This window comes from Pholcus phalangioides, unplaced genomic scaffold (genome assembly GCF_987345545.1).
Source record: "Pholcus phalangioides strain wild (caught in Gottingen) unplaced genomic scaffold, Ppha-v1.0 ptg000022l_1, whole genome shotgun sequence".
Lineage (NCBI taxonomy): Eukaryota > Metazoa > Arthropoda > Arachnida > Araneae > Pholcidae > Pholcus > Pholcus phalangioides.
In genome coordinates, this window is record NW_028301615.1 from 10,952,946 (window position 1) to 10,973,237 (window position 20,292).

The 20,292-nt window shown below is 37.0% G+C and overlaps 1 long non-coding RNA gene across 1 annotated transcript in view; it reads left to right on the forward strand.

The window, feature by feature from the left end:
- Positions 1–2,103: 2,103 nt before the first annotated feature.
- Positions 2,104–20,292, forward strand: part of LOC149069453 (uncharacterized) — a 55,996-nt gene continuing 37,807 nt past the window's right edge. Inside the window, exon 1 of the long non-coding RNA XR_016195049.1 lies at positions 2,104–2,429. This is a non-coding gene — a long non-coding RNA (uncharacterized LOC149069453). The remainder of the gene's footprint in view (positions 2,430–20,292) is intronic.

A 20,292-nucleotide genomic window follows, 5' to 3' on the forward strand; every position in this document is an offset into this window, starting at 1 on the left:
TTTGAAAATTATCAAAGCATAGAATGAGTATTGAACAAAGTTTAATTGGAAATGAATTCTTCTTTTTTCTTTGGATTTATGTGCTATACAGTTTTTCCCACCGCATTTATAATCAAACAATTCAGTGAAAGTACAAAGACCAACCACCTCCTTGAGGAGGATTAGAGAGAAGTTATGAAGAACCTCCTCGAACAACACGTGATCAATCAGACGTGAGTGACACTGCGTCGTGTCAAGATAGTACGCACATAATAATACACTCGACCCATCTCACGATCAAAAAATAAAAATCACAAAAAAGAACTCTCTTAAGCTTCATCTATTTGTTGAGAGCAATGTTCTTACAAGCATGATATAAGAGATTCGATCTCCATCATAGGATTTTTGATGTACCACTTCACACAAGCGGATGGTTTTTTTTATTCTCCTACGGAAAGAATATAGAATTTAAGGAATTAGATGTTTGTTTTGGTTCCGTGGAACAGTTTCGTAGACATAAATAAAGGGTTCCAAGCAAAACTAAACGTCTGAAACCTTTGGTGGCACTCTGCAGAAGAAGAATAGTGTGAAAACTTACTGTGTTTCTGATTGATTTTTTGATCATTTATGCAAATACTTTATGGTTGGCTCAGACTTCGTACAACTACGATTTTCACAACTTATGCAATTACATTTTTCATGAAATGCGCAGAATTTTATAAGCATTTTTTACCTCTCTATTTTGATCCTTATATTTTATATTGTATTAACATATCAAGACCTTGGGAATAAGGAACATATGACTCACAAAACCTCAAAATGGAACATATAGCTCATATTTTGATCTTCTCCTCCATATGAATGATGCACTGTCATCAATAACTATGAGTAATTACAAGTAGTGATGGATTTCCCTTCACGTGACGTTGGTGTAGTCTCGAATATCGTAACTCCTATTTTGTATATTTCAATCGCTTGAACCACTGATTCAATGTATACGTTTGATTTTTTTTATCCTTTCAAAAGAAATCCATAAATTTCGAAAGAATAAAATGCTATATATGAGTGTGCTATAGTAAAAAGCAAGTTATAATAAAAAAAATTAATTTGGGGTTCATATGTCACCAAGGATTACATTTGCGGCCCGTATAAAAGTACCCTACTACGAATTAACCGTACATGCACCTCGTAATAATTCCTCTAAGGATTTTTCCAATGAATTGGCACGTACCGGAATGCGTAGTGTCTAATATGTGGCCCCAAGTTATTAATGTTGTCAGAGTTACGTTTTTGTTTCGGGTTCTAGGGGTGCTGTCATCTGACTTCAATATTAGAATTGAAAGTGGCAGATGCCTGAACTTTTGCATTGCGTAAGTATCGTGGTACGGGAAATCGGATCGCATTCGCGCCTCGAAGTTGGGAAAGCAGGAGCAGTTTTGTAGACGTTTTTTTGAAGAAAAAAAAAACCAACTTAAGCTGATCACCGCTGTGTTACCAACGGGTTTCGAACCTGAGGATCCTCTGACGCGACCGTGACGGTGCCGACACGACACCACAGCGGCTCGTGCAAAAACTGGATAACTACTTCGAAAGCCCCCATGAAAGCCGAGTTACTTTCACGAGGGCAGCTAAATAATTTTCTAAACGTCTGAATGACTCACTCCCTCGAAGGCGAAATAAAAATTGAAAAAAAAAACTGTTTTTTCTTTTTTCAGTTTTAATGTGTGTACTTAAAATCGCTTTGCGGGCCATGTACGAATCAGATTGGCCCGGGATCACCAAGTTAGAGCACCCATGCTACAAAAGAATATCGTATGACATATTCTATGGAAGAAATAGAAATTTTCAATCCCGCTTAGAGAGTATTGCAACAATTCTATATGGATTCGGAAGCTATGGCCAGGTCTACAAAAATCCCCCTTTCCTACGTAACGTATAGAAAGTATATTTATTAGCAGAAATGGGAATGCACACCACGCAATACTCACACGAATAGCTATTTGATGCCTACGAGGAATTATTCTTCGGCGGATACTCCATCAAAGATGAAATAAACGTTGGGAATCGAAAAGCTGCGCCCACGTTTCTCTCTCTCTCTCTCTCGGTACCTCTTTGACGATTATTTCTCGCTGTTCTTTTTTTTCTTTCGAGCGCATAGTTTAAAGTTAACAACGGCAGAGAACGATGGCATTAAATCAGGGTGTGGTTGGGTTTCGTACTGACAGAACGTTGATGAAGAATAACCCATCACACATATAGCCTAGGAAAAACGAGAAATTTCTAATCTCGATCATCGCCACGACGAGACGAGTAGGAGGCGGAGGAGTGTTGTGCTCACAAAACAACCATAAACCTACTTCGGGATCTCTCATCATATATACATACATATTCTGTTTCTGCATGTCAGTTATTTCCGAGTACCGACCGCTCTACTCGATCACCAACAACAGGTATGTTGTGTCTCTCTCTCTCTCTCTCTCTTAAAATTTAATGAATTTCCCTCTGTTTTCATTATTAGTTTTCATTAAATTCTTAAACTTTCTATGATCAAGTATTTATTCTCAGAGAAGAGCTTAACAACGAATTCATACATGATGCATCACGATCACGTGCAGAGAATTATTCAAGTAACTAAAGACATTATCTATAGAAGAACGCGGCAAGGATATTATTGATAGAATTCGTTGCGGAGAGAGACATCTACATTCCGTGAATTCGTGACTCCATAAAAATTGCAATTTTTCAAAGGATTCCATTCTAATCTAATTAAGATTCATTCATGGCAAATGCCATGTCATTATTGGAAGTTAATTCTGCTACTTTTCTTTTCTAGACAAAATTCTCACCCGTGCGATACATCGCTTTGGCTCTGCTCCGGCGTATAAGCCGCGCGTAAAATGACCCGAATACTTGAAGCCGCTGCTAGAGATTAAATACATAAAAAAAGAAAATTTTTTCCCCACGAATAATTCCATCCCTCGCATTCATAATTTAAAAGTTAACAGACATAATATTTTTTCTAAAAAAAGCTTTTCTGCAATTATATTTTTTCTTTACCCTTGGTTTGGCCCTCCATCTATAGTGGCACCCCGTGCGACCACACGTGCCTCACAGCCCTTGAGTCGCCCCCATTCTTTGATATTCCATTGGGTTTTGCCAAATATTACCAGATATATTTCCGTTAATTTCTTATTCCTTGATATAATTTATCCTAATTTTAATTAACTCCAATCATTCATGCATGTGCACATAACTCTTGTTTACGAAGTTTTAACCCTTTAAGCGACACAGGGGAACTAATCAAACCCCTCCTCTTTCAAAATAGCATATCTTTTTGATAAAGTAGGCTTTCATCAGGTGCTAGCAAAGAAGTATAGGGAAAAAGTGTTCTGTGTTGAGAAGTCAACCTTACAAAATATATATTCTTATCAATAAGTGGCTTTTAAAGAGGCGAAATATGCCGTCAATTTCGCTTAATGGACGTGGTGATCACTTTCCCGAATGTTCCGCGTGTTTTTCATATGAAATATTTTAGCGAGGGAAAAAAGTTTAAGGCTCCATTGTTCGAAGCATACTTTTTTTCTCTAAACTTTCAGCTATGTTTCGGTTAACTTGAATTTCAAGAAATATTACTTAAATTAATTCCTTAATTATTAATTAAACTTCAGTTTATTTATTTTTCTTAAACTTGAAATTTACCCAGAGTAGGTGATGAATTTCTCAGATTTAAAAAACGTTAGACCCAGTTCAGATCAGATGCGATGCTGAATTCCATTGGTTAATCTAGTGCATATCTTTTTGAATGGCCGCAGGTTAACATCCAGTTTTAAATCTTGGAACTAAAAATATACAGCCAAACTCGGTTGTAACGGCACCTCGGCTTACATCAATAATTGGCTTTCTGAACTGATTTCTATGGAGGATAATGAACCTTGCTTATAACGTCAATGAAAAGCAGCCCCCCTCGGATATAACAATATTTGGTAATTTTTTTTTTTTTTGTTTCAATGACGTTTATCCAAGAAATTCCTAGGATTTCAGCTGGTAATCACATCCAGAGATTGTATGTCTGCTGTTCTATTATTTAAATCCAACGTAAAAAAAAAGATTTATTGCGTTTGACGACTAGCTCATTGACATGACCACTATATGAATCTCTTTTTTTTTTTCAAAGAAGCTCGCTTTGATTCTCAATCTTTACTAGAATCAGGAATGAAGGCAATTTGTATAGTTTGTAAATTGTGCTATAATGAATATAACTATACAAATATTCATCTCACATATTTCCCAAGTTCTTTTTATCAGACTTACTGTAGCATTTATTTTTTTTTCGCCAAGGGTTATAACTCTCTCCTCACAGGTCTCTCCTCACACAATATAAATTACATTCTTTTTTTGGGTCTTCCACAGTCAGTCGGTCAACTCTCTTTGACAATACAAAGCAAATTATGAAGACATGGAAGCTTTTTTAAGAATGAAGCTCATTTGAAGCACTTCCAAAAGAACAGTGCAAAATATGTAAATTGAAAGATTTTGTGTAAATAAGTCAAGGTGAATCGGATAGTTTTAGTGCGTTGTCCATCTTTTTTTTAAAGGGATTTGCTAATATTTTACTGTTCAATGTAATTCGTTTTTGACGAATAAAGCACTTTCGTTTCTAGCTCTTTGTTGAACATTGTGAATATTGTTCATGCCTTTGCGTGCCCTAAAATACAAAAGACAATTGAATGCTATTGGGTATCATCAAAGTTACAAAACCTAGAATAGGCCTACGTATCCACCTGCTTTTTAATTCAAACTGTTGTTTCACCTATACGCAAAATGTGCCCATAATTTCGAACGATGATTGTTAGTTATTGTTCAAGACCATGAAGTAATAAATACAGAATTATTTTTCGCCTCCAGACAGAAGTTTTTAATGACTACTCTATTTGTTGAACCCTCAAACTAAGCAAATGAAAAATTTATAAACCAAATGATCCACATAACCTTGCCCCCAAATAACCTTGAAAACGACCAAATTCCTGCTTTAGCAGAATCATTACTTGCAATCCACAAAGTTTTTCAATATTTGACAATATATATTGATGATTTCTTGCTCAATTAAAATCAATTACACGAATTTTGTTGATAGGATTTTGTAAAAAAAAAGGAAAAATAGGACAAAAAACTATAAAGTAGGACAAAACCGAGAAAGTAGGGCATTTTACCAGAAAGTAGGAAAAAATTGTACGAGTGGAAGCCCTGCAAGAAATTAATCTTTACGTGATTTTGGCTTCAGCCAGTGAGATTTTTCACGAAACAGTTTTTTTTTTGAAGGAAGCGAAGGAAATATATTTCGCAAATATTTACGGAAGTTTGTGAGAAGCTTTACTCCTTCACTTGAAAAAATAGTAATAACATCGAGTGCCAAAATTTCAACTTTTGATTAGCCATATTGTACACTTTGTTTCTTTATTCAAAATGCATTGATTATGACAAAAGCCAGATTGGAACCCTTCAGTAGCTACGCTTCAACATCTCCGTATTCCTATAAAATAGTATTTACTGTATTTTGAAATGATGAAATAACCTTCGGCATCTGAATCACGCACCGATTAAAAACGCTATGAACTTTCGAAACGACCTGATACATGCTTGAACCCCGCTGTAACGAACCCGGCTTACAACGAAAACTATATAACGAAAAACATTTTCAGTCGTATCCCATAAAAATGTTATTATTCCAGGTTCACTTTGTTTATTTGTTCATTTTGAAACAGTAACCTTGAGAAAAGTTACGTTTATATAATGATTCTCGTTCGGGAAATTCAGAAAAAAGTTCTTTAAACCAAACTCGGGTTCAATCGGTGGAAAAACTTATTCCTCGCGAAAGACCACAATTTTTAGGAGCAATAGACGCGGATGAGAAAACCACATCAAATGAACTAATGTTTTCATTTGGATCTCCGGTAACAACTCCTCATGCGTCACAGAGCGTGCTATGAGGCTTACAAACGTAAGTTACAAACATTATGCGATTCAGAGAAAAACTTGGCATTACAAAACAACTTAATACAAAAAAATAAAAGATAAATCACACAATCATCACATCATATGTGCAATTACAATATACGAAGCCCCAAATCAGAAACGCGATAAATTATTAATAGATGTCAGATATATACATATATAAGAATATCGATGTCAATAAGGAAAAGAGAAAATTACACAATATATAAGATATAAAAAATACAACCACACATAATTATGAAAATAGTGAACAAAAGTTGAATGAAACAAACAATATTTTAAAAAAAATAGCACTCGTAAAAGAAAATGAGCATGTGCGTACGAATATACAAAGTGTACATACATACGTATGGCATTTTACTGGCGAACCGTTGATCCTAGAGCAGTGGTTCTTAGGGTGCGGGAGAGCATTTTCAAGGGTGCGAGAGGGGGGGGGGAAACTACATCATGTAGACTGATTATTCAGAAAAATTAAAATGATGATAAAAATTGAATTTTTCAATTCCTATAAAAATATATGAATCATACCAATATTTTGACTTCTGTTCGCAGAAGTGTGTCATACGAATTCTGCATTGTAAAAGTTTCTTTTTCGATTGGCGATCGTATTTATTTTCCATTTCGGTTGAGAAAAAGTACTATTATTTACTTGAACTATTTCGTAGTTTGTTTGCATTGGTACCTCGTGTTATTAGCATATTGTGCTCAGATTTGATACTATGGTGAACACACACAACTTAGAGAAAAATCTCACAAAATTCAATCAAATGTCAAAGAAACATTATTTTGTAGTTGCTGCGGCTGCAATCAATGAGTGAATTTAATGAGAATCTTTTTTCCAAATCTCAAAAAAAAGTGAAGTCAAAATTAAATATTACCCATAGCCGAAAAAGAATAAGTAAAATAAAGTAGAATAAACAAAATAAGTAAAATAATTCATAGAAATTAATTATAGGATAGTTACAGAAATAAAAAACCTGAATTTTCTAACAGAAAACACGTATTATCCAAGGGGGTGCGGGAAGGGAAAAAGATTTTGAACACACACATCGCTGTCCTAGAGCCATACTTCCACGTATGCTACTGTACGTTAAGTTTTGAGAGGCGAGATTTCTCATGATTGCCGAAATACAAAACATTGAGTTTGGCAAGATATCTCGTAATTGCTGTTGAGTGGTTAAGGGCGGTTACTGTCTCTACTCAGCTCATCACACTTCTACGCGTGCTATAATAAGGATAGAAATGGTGGTGTCTCTGTAATATACAATGGTTAGCTGCTGTGGTGGTCAAGTGGTCATAGTGATGAACTCACATCGCGAGGACCCGGGTTTGACCCTTCCCCCCCCCCCCACCGATCGCCAGAGTAGTGGCCGGCTAAACTTGTTTTTCCGTGGTTTCCAACTTCGAGGCACGAGTGCGATTCGATCTTCCCTTTAAGAAATCTAGCCACATTGAGCAACAAGCTTGCACACAGTGCTACAATTATTCAATCATTACACTTAATTCATAGTTAGAAAAACTGATGGCAGTTAGCAGCACTATTCATGACAACCATTACACAGTAACAAACTTCACGTTAGGTTCACAACACGTACACGCACATTCCAATATGTAGCAATTCGTTAGGAATTCCACAGAGGACGAGACGCACATGCGTGGTTTAGTAGTAGTAGTACGTTGGTTAGTACGCTTGCTTAGATTACAAGAGGTTTCGATTTCCAGCGGAGACAACAAAATTTTCTTTCCTCCAAAGTTTGTCTCAGCATGAAGGAAGTCTCTTTCTTTGATGTGTTGTGGGCTTAGAAACTAAAATCTCACACACACACACACACACAATCGCGCTAATTTTTGGAAAACTTAATTATCAAATCATCGATCATATTTGGTAATAATGTATCATGTTGAATCTTTCCTTCACCCTGTGAATCAATTTTCCAATAAAGATATTTTTTCTCCCGATAACTGGTGTTGTTTGGAAACTTCAAACGACTTGAAAATTTCCGTAGTACAGGTTGTGAAGTAAATTGATTCTCATCCCTTCAATAATAATTTCAATTACGCGTATCACCCCGTGGAAGTTACTTCGAACTGAAAATTAAGATGCCGTCTTATACGCATATATATGCTGACTTTACAAGTTGTGCGTCTGTACGCAAACAGTGTAAACAACTGGTGATTCCGTACAGACCGAGAAGACAAATCCCGAACTGGAATCGTGCAGGTTATTAGACATCCCGTTCGAAGGAAAAAACCAATTAGTTTCTTTCAACAACAGATAGAATCTTGATGGATTGCGACATTGGCGCGTATCTGTATTTATATATATATACGTGTGCGTGAGTGCACACTTATGCGAAACGAAGTAATCGATGGAAGCTTTCGATCAAATCCACCAGCTTTGACTGTTAGGCATTAGCAAGAGAGATAAAAAGGAAAAAAGCGCCACATATATATATGTGGTATATATATATATATAGACAGCGGAACAATTATAAATGCGATACGAATAAATCGCTTTATCAATCAACTACAATTTTGCTTTTATGACTTCTCTGATTGGGAATGACGATTGATTACCACATCGCGGCAATCAGTCCCGACACGCACTGCGCGCGTCATCACGTTCGATGATGATGATGTCTTCTTCATAGCTTCATCTCTATACAGATCGATCAATCAATGCACAGGCGACCTCTAACAAGCAAGCCTCACAAATTTTTTCCCGTTGAGTTTTTTGACAATCTTCACGGCTCGCACTGGAAATTTTACACTTCTAGAATGGAAAAAGTTTTCCTATATTGTTAGAAATAAAAGATATTGCATGAAAAGCAACGGTGTGCAAACAACATTAATTTCGAGTCTCGATAATTTTAGTCCCGAAACTAAGACGTCCCGGGTAATCGACGGTGTGGTTTTTCGAGATTCCTTCTTAAGATCTGTCTATTTTTCGCCAATAACGATTTTCGTTCAATATCGTCTCAGTTTTCCTACCGAATGCGAGAAATTTGTTTGAAGGAGGGTTGACAGGGACTGATGGGGGGGGGGGGGGTCTTAATCTCTAGATTTGAGTTTTCAATGGACCCCAAGGCCAGAATGCTTCACAGGCCCTCATATAGTAAATTTAAAATTTGTGGGGGAAAATTATATTCATGTCAAGCCAAGGCTAAAACTGGGGGGGGAGGCACAGGGGCAACTACTCCGGGTGATAGTGATAGTGATAGGAACCGAGAGACACCCAGGCTGAGAGACACCCGAGAGACACTCCGGGTAGCAATATTTAAGCGAGAACAAAAATGTAATTATAAAATCATTGATCTTTACAGTGACGAGGGCAGCGAAATCATAATTTGCTCCCCCTCCACAAAAATCCTAGTTGCAACAATGGCTAGAGCTCCTGTCAGCCTCCTTTATAACGAAGCCATGGGTGTTGGTAGTAGTGCAATGAACTGCAAGGGGTGTCATGACCCTTGAAGTCAAATTTTAAAAAATTACTTCAAAAATATATATTTCATTCAAACGCAAATAAAATACTAAAAATTTCGTGTCAATCGGTTTATTTGTTCTTTCAAAATGAAAGTAAGAGTAACGAAGTATAGTGTAGAAGTATATATTACTGCTAAAGCCCGAAATTAGCCGATTCTCGACAGGACTAGCCAGTTCGGGAAATGGGCAATTTTGTTAAATAGATCGCGAAGCGGCTGGTGATCTTTAACCAAAGTTCGATAGCAAAATACATGATTCGTTATCATCGCCAAGTTGGCGTATTTTTTCATGCATATTGTCCACAATAGTTATGGCAACTCAAGCCGCAGTCACCGATGCGGTAATCATTTTTTGTCTCCAAAATTTGGCAGAAAAAAACTGTATGTTTATATAGTTATTTTTATAGTTTTTCTCTCGTCTCATGCTGCTAATTCAATGCAGCTGCAATATACAGTTATACAATATACACACGTTATCGATTAAAAAATTGGATTTGGCTCCTACCGGGCCGTCTTACATCAGCACATCCAGCTTTGGTCAGGGATCGCCGGCCACTTCGTGAAATGGCCGGCCCCGTTGCGAATCGGCCGCACTTTGGGCTTTGGCAGTAACTACGTAAGCTTTGAACGTGGTTTTCTCAGATATTAAGTTCATCCGTAAGAGTAAAAAAAAACTACAGCATCGAAAATTCTGGAAATTTTGGCAGAAATGTTTATTTGGCATGTAAAATGAACCTCGGATTTTTCAATTGACTAATGGGAAATATTTTTAAAAAAATGCTGAATTTAGATTTTTGAAATTTATATATATTTTACAAACTTTGAAAATTCATAAAATTCTAATGAATGGTCAGATATCAAAGTTCGAGATCCATTTTACTATAACACGTGTCGAATAAACATTTCCACACAAATTTTCAGATTTTTTTTTTCTATTAACCTTACGGATGAACTTAAAAACCACGATCTCTGAGAAAACCACGTTCACTGTGTTTTTTGTCGTATACGTTTACTTTATAATTATTTCTTTCTTTCGTTATGAAAGAACAAATAAACTGATCGACACGAAATTTTTAGTATTTAATTTGCAATTGGATGAAATATTTTTTGAAGCCTTTTTTAAAAATTCATCTTCAAGGGTCGTGACGTTCCTTAAGCAGTAGAGCTAAAGGCGAAACATAAGAGTACGTGACCAAGTGCCATCTTAACGCATGGGCCCAACCGGGCACGACCTGGGGGCCTCACAAAAATGGGAACTAATTGAAATTTTCGAGAATTTTCCAGGTAGGGGGCCTCAGGAAAACTAATTGGCCCGGGGGCCCATGATGCTCTTAAGACGACCCTGTCGTGACCCACACTTGAAATGTTTTCAAATTACATATCGGATAAACAGAGCTTTCAGTAATCCGAGAGAGGTTGACCTCGATCCCATTCGCCTCGAATCATCGAGACTCTACTGTATGAGTAATGGCTACTTTTTTTTGCCGAGTTTCATCACTTTTTTAAAATTGCTTTTTGATATGCAGCCGACGCTCATTTGTATTGTATTGTTGTAGGCCTGTTGCCACAGAGAGCAACAGGCCTACAACAATACAATTATTCAATCATTACACCTCACCAATAGTTAGAAAAAAATTAGTGGCAGATGGCAGCAGGGCCGTCTTAAGAGTATCATGGGCCCCCGGGCCAATTGATTTTTCGGAGGCCCTACCAAACAAATTCACGCAAATTTCAACCAGATCTCATTTTTGTGAGGCCCCTCTTCGCTTGAAGCCCCGGGCTGTGCCCGGGTGGGCCCATGCCTTAAGACGGCACTGAATGGCAGCAGTACACATAACAATCATTACACACAAATAAACTTCTCGTCAGGTTCAATACACATATACACACACATTTCAACATGTACCAATTCGTTGAAAGTTACGCAGAGGAATATGGACGAGGTGCATGTCTGGTTCAGCAGCAGCCGATGCTCATTACAAAGGCCATGCGTTATTGTGGCAATTCCATTATAACGATAAGCCGGTACGATAAGCTAGAAATATTTTCCTATCTATCGCTTGTGTTATTTTTATTCATTATAACTACCTAAAAGACCATCAAGTCCAATACAAGATCCGAAATCAACTCTGCCCTGCCTCTTTTTTGCAAAGAAATTAACAAAATCCGTTAGTGTGTTTCACCTCAGCATTTTGTAAATCAGTGCGTGCGTGCATGCATTATCACCGTATATTGTAATTCTGTTATTACTTTCTAACCTGATGCATGGGGCTCCCAGAACACCAATCTGTCCAGGAAGCCCATGATTTTAATACGGCGCTGAATAGAACTTGGACAAGAGGGAAGCTCACTAAACTCTAGCCGGTCGTGTGGGCATCGTGCCGGACTCTCGTCCTGGGGATCCAACTTCGAACCCCGTTGATGGCACAGTGGTGGTGGGCAGAAGTTTGTTTGCTGCGGTTTTCCAGCTTCGAGGTGCGAATGCCAGCCGGTCTCGTATTTGAAAAAGTCTCTCCGCAGAGAGCAGGCAGACCTACAACACGATACTGATAACATGAAAATACAAGCATTTCCATCTTTACTTCAGAAAATGGAAGACAGATGGCAGCATGAACACTAAACAAACGCAATTCAACAACATAAATACGTTAGGGCCACACATACACTCATGGTACACATTCCAGCATGTGCCGATTCGTTAGAAATTCCGCGGAGGAATGTGTACGAGGTATGTGTAGGGTTAAGAAGAAGCCCAGTGGCTCGGAGACGAATCTTATTTACAAAAGTTTGTTCGCTATGGAAGCGTGGTGCATGCATATTGGGTTTGAATATTGATTGCATGGTGCGAAAAGGGCTTGCTTGTATACGGTAAATCAGGGAGGACAGTGCAAGTGGGGTCAAAACATGTATGCGACATGAAAATTAATATCACGGAGCGCGCATGCAAAAATAAGCAAATATTTGCGACCCAGGGTAAATAAATAGCAGGACAGCATCACGAAAAAAAGTTTTGCACAGAAACTGGGGGCACATAGTGCATGAATTAGAAAGTGCCAGTTGGCTCCGTGATGAATCAATAATGTTTCATCAATTCATCGACAGAAGTATATGATGCTTAATTCATGATCAGTTTCAAAAAGAACGAGAATATTTGATAATGACAATGGAGAACAAAATCGCGATCTGGAGGTCTACGTTAGAATATGAAAAAAGCCCAAATTTTTTCAAGGCCCTGCGCTCGGATTGGGCGAACCAAAATTCTCACGTCCTTGCGAGTACTTTTTCAAAAGGGACTCGAAATTTATTACCGTGGGACAAATTGCTCTTAAATACCCGAGCAATAATAATAATGTTACATGTATATATATGCGTATAAAGAAAGGAAAAAATCTGGAATAAATCCTTTTGTGCTCAGTATCCTAAACATTTGCTCAATACTTCAACAGATGGCGCTCGAGTGCGTCCGGTGAAAAGGTATGTTTCCGGCACAATGAAAAGCACCCTAAAAAAATAGTTGTTAAGGTATGAGGGGTATGATGAAAAAACGCGAGTTGTGGTTTCGAGAGCAAGCGGCGAATTAAAACCTTTAGTGCAGTATAAATCGTTAGCTTAAACATTATGTCACAATTTTCTATGCGGTCTTTTCAAGTCATTGTGATCGCAGTGCTCCCTGGGCAATAAACTTCACGGGTGGGGGGGGGGGGGGATACGAAGAGATTTAAATTTTCTTAGTTAAGACATAACTTTGGTTGCTTAAGATGTGGAAAGCCGGGAGGAGAATAAAAGAACGGTTTTATGGGATAACTCTAGCAGCATATATTGTACGAAAGAAAAAAAAAAGCGCCGTTTTCCTACCCACGGGGACTGCTAAAATTCCATCTATTAATAAAAATATAACCGTGGATAGGAAAAATTTATGTGGTCGGGAAGTCGGGTCGGAAATCTCACTTCTCGATAATGTTTTGCTCGATTTTCCCCGACGTTATCCTCCTTACCTCAGAGATCACCCATAGAATAACAAATTCCATGCAGAAAGCTTTTCCCATTCATATATTTTTCTGAAAGAGAAAGAAAAGCGCGTGTCGAGATGCGCCCACATTCAGCATTCGTGGAAGGAAACATAGAAAGAATGCATGAAAGAGAGAGATAAATCCTATATACGATATATATATATACTCACATCAACTTATTCGGAAAAACTACAAGCGATATCTTTCAATTGTTTGATTAGTGAATTTTCGATCAAAATCAGATGAAAAAATAACTCGATATCTCGGGACAAGGTAGGTCAACAATCTTCTGAGCTACAATGCTCTAGTCAACAATGATTCTTGAAAATTATTCGGGACAGAGCAGTTCCCAAACAAAGTTATGAGCGATCTTGAGCGTGCACAACACTTCTTAAGCAGTGTTCCTCACAACAATACTTCTTAAATAGTGTTCCTCACAACTATACTTCTTGAACAGTGGTCTTTAAAACGAGATTTCTTAAATAGTGTTCCGAATAAGAATATTTCTTAGGTCGATTGCACTATAAAAGTTTCGTGAAAGTTCTTTCATAAAACTTGAAAAATGCAACAAATAATCGTACCGGTTATATTCGCGCAAATGCAAAATGGCTGCATTTTTAAAGTTTTAAAAAAGAACTTTTATCAAACTTTTATAGTGTAATGAAGGCAGGCGTATTACACTATAAAATTTTTCTAAAAGCTCTTTGATAAAATTTGAAAATTGTTACCGATAAAACTTATTGGTCGTATTTGAGAAAATGCAACCGGTAAGCTAGCTTATTGGTTGCATTTGTCTAATTTTATAAAATAATTTTTATAAAAATTTTATAGTCTATAATACCTGCAATAAAAAATTTTCTGCGCAATATTTCTCTTACAGTGTTCTTGACAACAATATTTTTTGGAACAGTGTTTTGACAACAATATTTTTTGAAACAGTGTTTTGACAACAATATTTTTTGAAACAGTGTTTTAACAGATTATTTTTGAAACAGTGTTTTGACAGATTATTTTTGAAACAGTGTTTTGACAGAATTATTTTTGGAACAGTGTTTCGACAACAATATTTTTTGAAACAGTGTTTTGACAGGATTATTTTTGAAACAGTGTTTTGACAGAATTATTTTTGAAACAGTGTTTTGACAGTATTATTTTTGAAACAGTGTTTCGACAACAATATTTTTTGAAACAGTGTTTTGACAACAATATTTTTTGAAACATTGTTCTCCACAATAATAATTTCCAAACAACATTTCCATTCTTTGAAAGAGTTTTACGCAGCAATAATTTTCAAATAATGGTTTGGACAACATGGAACAGTATTTCAGCTCCTCAAAAGTTCTGAGGAATGGAGCGAAAGCGTCAGAACAACGCGAATCATACCCGCGTTGTCAAACCCGCGATTTTGTTACTTTATTAGGCGAGGAATAGCGTTTTCTTTCGATCGCTCGTGAAATACCAGCGCTATGTCACATTTTATTTTCTATTTCAGCAATCGAATGTGTGGATTTAATGATTAAGCGTTATGACATACGCAAGCGGGAAAAATCGACGAATTTGTGGGTCTTCGAGAGTGGAACAATCTGCAAGTACAGTCCCCTAAGAAGCCATTTTCATATGGATGCGTGGAACAGGTTGCGAAATTGGAAGGAGGATGCTAATGCAGAGGTTCTCAAACTGTGCGCCACGAAACGGTGGCCCTGACAAAGATTTTTCGAAGAGATTGTTAAAGAGCTCTGGGGTGAGCCAGCGGAGCTCGCGGATAGGCATTGAAGTAAGGAAAGGGGCGCCGCGAAAGGAGAAAGTTTGCATGAAACTGAAACATCTCCTAAAACATTTGGATCTCCTGAAACATCTTCAATTGTTTCAGGAGATCCAATCCCAAAAAAATCGATCCGAATAATTAAATCTGGATTCTTTCTCAACGATCGTAATTTTTGAACAGTGTTTCGGACAATAACGATTTTTTGCCAGTGTTTCAGACAACATGAGCTTTGGACAATAATCTGAACAACAATGATTTCCAAATAATTTTCTGAATTCTTGAGGAATGTGTTTACGTAATAACTTCTAAATAACTTTCTGCATAATATGGGTTTTGAAAAGTGTTCTGGACAACACAGGTTCACCATAAATCAGGAAAACGTAGGGGTAAACAATTTTCTAAATAAAATATTAGTCAGAAATGTTTTGGTCATTTGATCAACAATGTTCAAATCAACAATCTGTTCCAGTACACCGAATGCGAGATGGTCTCTCATTAGAAAAAGTCTCCCCGCAGTAAGCAGGCAGACCTTCAACATGATACTTAAATATAATATTAAAATTCAGAAATTTGCCATTTTTATTTCAAAATATAGGTGACAGATGGTAGCACATTGCGAAATAAACGTAACTCTAACAACATAAATACGTAGAGGTCACTCACACACAACCAACACGTAACTGCATGTAACAATTCGTTCGAAATTCCCAGAAGTATGTTTAAGAGGTGCATGTGCGGTTACCTGGAATCAATAGTTGGTCAATCTTCTGAACAACTATGTTTTAGTCAACAATATTTTGACATAAATCGTGTGGACAACAATGTCCGGTCAAAAACGTCTGGACAACAGTATTCCTAAAAACAATCTTGTGGACAACCAGCAGTCTTCCTAATAACAATTTCTTGTCAAAAATCTGAACAACAGTCTTCTTAACAGCAATTTGTTGTCAACAATATTGTGGACAACATTTTTCCTAGCAACAGTATTTTGGTCAACGGTCTTCTAGATAACAATGTTTTGGTCAACAATCTTCTGGACAACAGTCTCCCTAAAAACAATGTTTTGGTCAACAATCTTCTGGACAACAGTCTCCCTAAAAACAATGTTTTGATCACCAATCTTCCTGACAGCAGTTTTCCTAGCAACAATTTTCTAGTCAACAATCTTCTGAACAAGTCTTCTTAACAGCAATGTTGTGGTCAAAAGTATTCTGGACAACAGTTTCCCTAGTAACAATGTTTTGATGAACAGTCTTCTGGACAACAATGTTTTGGTCAACAATCTTGTGGACAACCAACAGTCTTCCTAACAATTTTCTAGTCAACAATCTGGACAACAGTCTTCGTATCAACAATGCTTGGTCAACAATATTCTAAGCCAAAGTTTTCCTAGCAACAGTGTTTGGGGTCAACAGTCTTCTAGACAACAATGTTTTGGTTAAAAAACTTTCCGAACAACAGCCTTCCTAACAACAATGTCCTAGTCAACAATTGAACAATCTTCTGGACAATAGTTTTTCTAGCAACAATGTCAAGTCTTCCGAACAACAATGTTTCGGTCAACAGTTTTCATAACAACACGTTTTGTTCAACTGTCTTCCTGACAACAATGATTTAGTCAGCAGTCCTCCTAACAACAATGTTTTGGCCAACAATCTTCCGGACAACACTCTGCTTAACAACAATGTTTTGTTCATTTGTCTTCCTGACAATAATGTGTTAGTCAAGTCTTCCTACCAACAATGTTTTGGCCAACAGTTTTCCTAACAACCATATTCTGGTCAACAATTCTCTGGGCAACAAATCTTGAATGGTATTCCGGCCAACAATGATTCTTAAAGTATTCTCGACGTTCGTGATTCTCAGTGTTCTCATTTGGGGGAAAAGAAATGTTTTGGACGATAATTATTTCGGAGCAGTGTTCTGAAATTCTCAAAGAGTGCTTCCTGCAACAAGCGCTAATTATCTCCAAACGCTGTCCTGAGTTTTGAACGGTGTTATTCACAAAACAGCTTTTTGAACAATGTTCCGAAGATGAATTCTCATTAGTGTCCTGAATAGCAATAATCCTTTAAAAGTTATGAACATCAGCAAATATTGGAATTTAGAATAGTTTCAATTTTCCTCGAAGAATTCTTTTGAGTTTTAACAACTTTTTTTTTTGGGGGGGGGGGAAAGAGGTTTTTCTGAATGAAAACTTTTGTTCTTGAATGAAATCACGTTTTCGACTGTGAAGAAATGCGAAAAGAGCATCGACTTTAATAATAAAGAATTCGGAAGAAGAAAAACAAAACATGCAATTTTTCTTTCTTTTTTTCGTTCGAGGACATTCCTTATTTTAACAAGTCCAGTACAAACCGATCTTTTATTTTCTCTCTGTCGGTTCAACATTGGGTCAAGTGTTTCTTTCTTATCTTTGCTGCAGGTATTTGCTGGCGTTGCATGGAATTCTCCCGACTGAATCAACTCCGCGGCTCCCGAAACCAGAGATGAGATTAGGGCTTTCGAGTATATTTTCCTAAGACTTCTCTTTCTCTTTCTTATTTTACCAGGGTCAACAATTCGGTCCACACACACACACACTGTTAAGCCTCTAGCAACTACCGGAAAGGAGGGCGGTACCCTCCCCTCATCCTTATTTTTTATTATTATACATGGAGAAATTCGCAGTTATTTGAACTCTGACCCCGAAGTGGGAGCTTACCTGTGTAGGCGGTTATTCTTTTGCTTTCTCTTATTTTTTAATTTACTTTTAACGCGTTTTTCTTTTTTTCTGTATTTTCTTTTACTAGAAGAAGAAAGTGCTGTTCATTCAGCGCAATTTCAAAAAGCCGAGGGACCCTTTTTTTTATTGCCTCGTCTCGGAACACACACAACTTGAGTTGGAAAATACGTAGAACTAATGAAAATGCCTAGTTTCTCGCGACCATTTTGTTCCTCCTCCTCATTTTTTTATTTTTTCGCAGCCTCAATCAGGTCAAGTCGAGGATAAAATAGTGCAAAGCTTTTTTTTTTTTGCCAACCACAGAATATTTTTTACGAGCATTTAAAAAAAAACTCATTCCGATGGTATTGAGTGTGAACTGAAACTTTAGCGCTCTATAGTTTTGTCGGAATAACTTTGAGAATATGGTCTTGACCAAGGGTCTTCAGCTTCTTTTTTTTTAATCGGGAGCACCGTTTACGCCCTCAATCGGAATTGGAGTACTCTCTGAAAAAAAGCGGAAACTCTCTGACATTCTTAAATCAAGACCAGCATATTGTGAATACTTGAATGCAACAAGTATGAAATAGTTCTATTTCATTGTCAATCAAGACCTCGAAAGCACGCGAAATTACGCACAAGTATCAAATTTAAGCATGTGTATTAATGAGTTTGATCATATGTCGCAGGTACTGCGCTCTCCTTCTGATGATAATGAACATAGATCATGGGTCTCCAATTTATTTCGAGTCATGAACGCTGTTCGTGTCCAGGATCGAGAAAGCACTCATATGACACAACTGTGGCATACGCTTACGTCAATGCGCAATGTGAGTTTTTTAATTCCATTTGAATGGAATAGTTCAATTCGGGCGAAATTAGTTACAAGCATCAAATAGGATGAAAATTCCTGGCATGGACGGTGCTCGTGACTCGAAACAGGATGAAGTTTCAGTTCTGAGTCAGACGAAAATATTTGGATGAAGGAAAGGTGTGAAAAATAACTTGTAGTCAGACACACATTGACTAGGTACAGAGAAATCTCGTAATTATAGGTAATAATTAGGTCCTACATTTTTTATAAAATTTGTCCCGTTTTTTCAACGATGCTTATTTGAATTTGTAATGTTTACTAAAATCGTGAATATATAAACTGCGTTTTCGTACCTTATTATGGTAGTACTTATAGCCATAAATACAAACATTCGTCTTACACATTTGTCAAGTTATACGGTTTTTTCGTCAATTTTTCAGCGATTTTAACTGCAATGGGAGATTTTACCGACATGTGTCAACAACGTTTTTGATGACGATTGGCGACGTGTCGTATTTTACCATTTTACCGTATGTAAGATTTCAGTTATTTTTTTCTGAATGAAATATGGTCATCTACTCATTTGAATGGTTTTTCAAGTACATTTTTGTTCACTGTGATTTGTAACTGCCCTTTATTCACACTCCACTCATTTTAGCAGTAATTAGTAAACTTGTCGTAAATTTCATTTTGTTTTAGCTACAATTATTAGTGACATCCAGTTACGATCGCAACTTCACGCATTTTCCGTGGTGAGGTATGGCGAACCGAAGTGTGAAGGTACAATTTTTATTCGAGCTCATATGACCCATATGGATATTACTGATATTAATTACAACAATTGAAATTGAATGATTTTTCATTCAGTTAGAATTGAATTATCAAGCCTGCTTGTCGACCATTAATGCCATCGTCACAGACGGAAAGTCGAGAAACACTGATGTCTAGTGAAAAAAAAACTCGACATAACACTCGAAATATTTTCTCCGCATTGCATCTCCAATTCAGATTCACAAGACTGAACCGAACTAATATAGTTTATCTCTTACTATCAATGCGAATGTAAGATCGGCTGTCAAGCGAGATAAAAGAAAAATGTCAACTGTATGAAGTTATAAAGCATCGTCTAATTATACGTTATTTGACACCAAGAAACAAAATAAGTAAAAAAAAACACCGACCACGAATCAGAATTACGATTACAACACGTAATGAAGCTAGGAGCAATTTAATCCTTTTGGTGATACAAGACGGGGGGAAAAAGCCAATACCAAGAGACAGTAAACACATGAGAACCCTCCATGGTCCCGCGTTCATTTGGATATACATGACGAATACATGGTAAAAAAAAAAATTCACATTATACCAATATCTTTTCTCAATTTTTTCGGTATTTTAAAGTTTCGTTCTCCTAAAGTCATTCTTCCGCTTTTTCGAGGCTTAGTTCGTCCTGGACTGGAGTATGCTGTAAGGTTTTGGAGACCATACCTACAGCGGGACATAGACTTGGTTGAAGGGGTGCAGAG